The 5150-nt window shown below is 39.5% G+C and overlaps 1 pseudogene across 1 annotated transcript; it reads right to left on the bottom strand.

Moving 5' to 3' along the window:
* Positions 1–2982: 2982 nt before the first annotated feature.
* Positions 2983–3940, bottom strand: LOC308504731 (decorin-like; annotated as a pseudogene). Its single transcript has one exon. The product of its transcript is annotated as a decorin-like (transcript).
* Positions 3941–5150: the final 1210 nt, after the last annotated feature.

Here is a 5150-nt window from a genome sequence, read left to right as displayed (position 1 = left end):
GCTGAAAAGGGAAAATAGAGGAAGAGAGGGGTTTGGAATGATGATCAAGGTGATGTTTTGGATCATTGGGTAGATGGCAGTGCTATCTGAAGAAATAAGGAACAGGTATAAAGAGCAGAGAGAGGCACTATGGTGAGTGAGGATAAAACTGTGCAATCGTCAGCTTCTTATTAGCTGGTGGAGAAAGAAAAACCGGGAAAGATGACATATAAGAAATATATAAGAAATAGGAGAGAAACCAAGTATTACAGAACTTAAAGAAGAAACAAATATCAAGAAAGAGATTTATTACAAGATTAGGAAGTTATTGGTGATCTTAGTGAATATAGAGGGGCCCCCAAAAATGTATACACATTGTAAGTAAGGAAAAAACTACATTAATATATACAGATAACAAAAGATGAATACAAGTCACGTTTGACTTCTGCAATTACAAGAGGTGCTCAAAGTGGTTACCGTCAACGTCTGGACACTTCTGAGTACGGTGAAATACTGCTTGAGTAACATTGACCAAAGTGTTAACATCTCTTAAAATGTGTATACATTTTTTTTTGGCACCCCTAGTATATTCTAAAGGTATGAAGAATGAAAATGAAGGAAGTGAAGACAATAAAGATTATTATCAAGTAACTTGGCTCTGAATGAACATAGAAATAAGGAGTTCTCCCCTCCCCTCAGGGATATAGACTTGAGAACTTTTACTAAAGTGAAAGAGTCACCAGAAGAATAAAGAGATAATAGAAATAGAGGAAATAAAACATTTCTTTGAGATGAAATGGATCTAGAAACAGAATATAAAAGGATTAATTTTCACCGAGGGGAAAGAAATGTTCATAAAGTGGAAATCGCATTAGACTTGAACACAGAGCTTGAGGTCTCTTAGCAAATTCTAGAATTTAAAACTTGAACAAGACATTTATCTTCTGAGTCTCCATTTTATTCATCTGTAAATGAGAATGGCACCTTAGTTAGTAATACTGTTTTTTTTTTTTTTTTTAAGTTTTATTGGTATATAGTTTACATACCACAGAATTTATCCATTTAAAGTGCACAATTCAATGGTTTTTAGTATATTGATAGGGTGGTGCAAGAATTACCATAATCTAATTTTAGAACATTTTCATTACACAAAAGAAACACTATAGTCATTATCAGTTACTACCTATTATCCCCATCTTTTTTCACCTCATCCCCAGTCCCAGGTAAATACTAATCTGCTATCTTTCAATATAGATTTGTCTATTGTGTAAATTTCATCTAAATGGAATAATAACTTGTAGTCTTTTGTGACGTAGTTTCTTTTACTTAGTCTAATGTTTTCAAAATTCATCTATGAATTTTTTGTAGTATGCTTCTATACTTCATTATTTTTTATAGGCAAGTAATATTTCATTGTATGGATACGCCATATTTTGTTTTCCATTCATTAGTTAATAGAGATTTGGATTATTTCCACTTTTTGACTATTATGAATAATAATGCTAGGAACATTTATGTACAAATTTTATGTGGACATATGTTGTCATTTTTCTTGAGCAGAATCCTAGGAGTGGAATTGCATTGTATGAAAATTTTGCATTCATATGGTAATTCTGTTTAACATTTTGAGAAACTGCCAAACTATTTTCCAAAGTGCTATTTTAAATTCTCGCCAACAGGATTCTGATGAGGACTCAAAGATTGAGTCAAAGGAATAAGTAAATGCTAAAGTACGACCCATGGCTATTTTAATTATCCTGTTTTGTCTAGCTCCTCCCAGAAAGCAAGGAGTAAAGAAATATTTAGTATGCTTTAAAAACAAACAAACAAAACAAACTCTAGGTCATCCTATGTCTTTCTTTAGGTATTTCCCAGATTTAATGTTTGTAGCTGATGAGCACACATTTTGCCAGTAAGTCCCTAGTGACACCAAGAATGGGTGTGAGTCTGGTATATTTAACTTTCCAGTTAGCTATTTTTTTCTCCATGATTATTACATTTTATTTAAAAGTTTTAGTGGATGAGTGGCAGAACTCACAAGTTATCTGAATGATTGAAGACCACAAAGTTGGAGAACTTTTTAAAAAAGGGTGAATATCAAAATAGCTTTAAGGAAGATGACACTTTATGTCTCTTAAGTTGTTGAAGAGCACAAAAGAAGGCTTAAGAGTTGAAAGATAAAAGTTATATTTATAATATGCTAAAGAATACATTAAAACAAACAAAAGCAAATGAGGAAAAATATATTGTCTTATAGGTTAAATCCTGTCATAAATGAACATCATTTCTATGGGAATCTTTTTTTCTAGTCCTGTTAATGAGTTTATTCTAAACTTATTTGGGACATTTGTATTCTCTGAAGAAATGAAAACGTGTTGGTGTCCCATCCAATCTCCTACCCACAATGGCCATGTTAAGTCCCTGTTGCAATGGCATTTCTGTTGCCTCTGAAATCTGGAAATAAACACAGATGTCATATCTTTCTTTCTTTTTTTTGAATGTGAACTTGCGAATTTATTTTTTTCCAAATAATGATATTAGCAAAAAATTTACAAAGCTTGTATTAAATTTACATATTAAAATGAGGCTTTTCCAGTAATAATGGGGATTAATACAGAGCTAGAGTTTGATGTTTAACTTTATGTCAAAGGCAGTATCCACTCTGCGTTACAGAAGATTGATACCTTTAAAACTTGATTCCTTCTGGAAATTAAAAAAGAAAAGCGTTACTAAATTGTTAACATACATATTTACTCCAAGTTTTACATTTAATGAAATAAGAATATCTTCAATAGCTCAGTTAATAAAAACAGAAAGGTTCAAAAAAGGATTCTGAAAATGGCAGGCATTTTGTTTATTTTTTATTGTAGGGAATTATTTAAACTGCATAAGTTGGCTTTATGCATAAAAAGTCATGTGGGAAAAACATTGACATTGCAGTTAGATTTCCAATATCTAACTTTCATTTTCTTTGCCATCCCCCTTTACGCCCCAGCAATGACATTAATGTGATTTTGCCAGGTTATAAAAATGAGGGCTTTCTTGAGAGTCACTTAAAGTTTCTGAGCTGAATGGCAAGGTGCGTGGCTGCATGTCCCAGTGTTGGCCTGGGTTGCTGAACAGGCTCACATCTGAATAAAAAGCCTTTTTGGTGTTGTATCGAGGTGGGCAGAAATTGTTAGACCCAGTTGCAGACATACTGTCATTATGAAGGTAAACAGCCTGGGTGTACTTAGGCTCTGCCAGCCCACTTGGCGCTTTGATAGGCGTGTTGTTCAAGTGAAGTTCCCTAAAATGATGAGTGTTGGCCAGAGAGCCATTGTCAACAGCAGAGATGCTGTTGAAACCCAGTTCCAACTTAGCCAAATTAGCCAGTCTTTCCAGGCTAGCTGCATCAACTTTGGTGATTTTGTTGGCATCAAGATGTAATTCAGTAAGGGAAGGAGGAAGACGTTGCGGGATGGAGGTTGTATTCGTGGTAGCAATGTGGATGTAGGAGAGTGTATTCATTTCCTGGAGGGCTCCATTTTCAATTCCTGAGCTTTTCAGTGGGTTGATGCCCAGTTCTACGAAGATCATCTGGTTTTGTCCATTGAATACAGAATACAGATTTCCATACTTGGTGATCTTGTTCTCGTGAACATGCAGCAACTAGAGAGTTTTGGGCATTTTTTTCCCTGGCAATTCCTTCAGGGGATCTTGGATAGATAAAGTCGTTCTAATTTCACGAAAAGTATAAATGCTCCAAGACTGATTCTGTTAATTTTGTTGTTAGCAAGAATCAATGCACAAAGCTGCTTCAGGTTCTTAAAGTCCCCATTTGATTTCGGTTATTTTGTTGTTTTGCAGGTCCAGCAGCATAGTGTCAGGGAAGATTGTTTGGCACTTTGTCCAGATGCAATTCAGAACACTGCACAACTAGAAGATGGCATTGACAGCCGAAGGGACACACTGGTCCCATACGCTCCAGGTAAGGAAAGCGCCCTTCCGGGCCTATCCCAGAAGCCTCATCCTTGCTGTTGAAAAGGTCTGGCCCTGGAAATTTAAGCAAGTAGGAGGAAGATGACAGATGCCTTTATGATTTATTTCATGTATTTTCACAATCAAGGAAGCTTTTAATCTGGGAATTTGCCACAGGTGCCCTCAAAGCTGAGATGTAATGATTCCATTTCTTTTGCTATTTATGCCGAGCAATGGCACACAGTGGGTCCCCAGATACCTGTTAGGTGGGACATCACTGTGTCTGGGCAGTCGCAAGGTGTGAGGAAAATGTGAGGGCTTGTTGCTGTGGTGGATCGATGGGTGCGATGCTGCACTGAGTCCCGCCTGCCCCCGGAAGGCCTGGTGTGCAGGGACGGCTGCTGACAATCTGTTCAGGAAGTTGTCGGTGCTGCAATGCCTTCCTTCAGGCCTTTGTGCTTGCGCATCTCCACCACTGCCTGGCTGACGCAAGTTACATGCATCTCCGAGCAGGATCTGCCAGTAGTTGAACACACACTGTGGGGAGGAGGCCTGGCCATCTGTGTGGGACCTCAGATTGGAGGTGAAGTCAAAGGGCTCATTGATGGGTGGGTTGGCCGTCAGGACAAACATGGTGGGTGGGGGCAGCCACCTGGGAATCCTCTAAGACACGGCCTCGCTTCCTATTCAGGACATCCTACGGTGCCACCTACCCTTGTTCTGGACACTGCATCTCCACAAGGTGTGTGGGCTCCAGGAGGCAGAACTGGCGGTCAGCACACAGGGATAGAGGCAGCGCAGGCCGTGGGGATGATGTGGGTGGCATCTGTGGGCAGCGCTATACATATATGTCCTCATAGCGATGCCTGGCACGTTCTCGGTGCGCAGCGCTGCCAGCCTCCACCCTGTCCTTGATTTCGCAGAGGTATTGTACATCCTTGGTGATGTTTGTGCACCACGCGTTAGGGCCAGTGCCGTCAGGGCCAAAGCACCAGATCCTGCGGGCCTCGGCTACGTCCCACTCCTACTGATGGCCCGGTAGTAGACTCTGGTTGAGCTCCCAGCAGGTGAGACACCTTACCCTCGTCGATGTCACAGGCCAGGCTATTGTGGAAGTGCTGCTACTTCACGTACAGCCGACTGTGCTTGTTGGGGGACTTGGACAGGCAGAGCATATTCCACTCCTCGCTGATGGTCTCAGGGTACGAGAT

Source organism: Rhinolophus hipposideros, assembly GCF_964194185.1.
Source record: "Rhinolophus hipposideros genome assembly, chromosome: 11".
NCBI lineage: Eukaryota > Metazoa > Chordata > Mammalia > Chiroptera > Rhinolophidae > Rhinolophus > Rhinolophus hipposideros.
The sequence above is the reverse complement of the archived record's forward strand: the minus strand, read 5'-3'. Positions and strand labels throughout refer to the sequence as shown.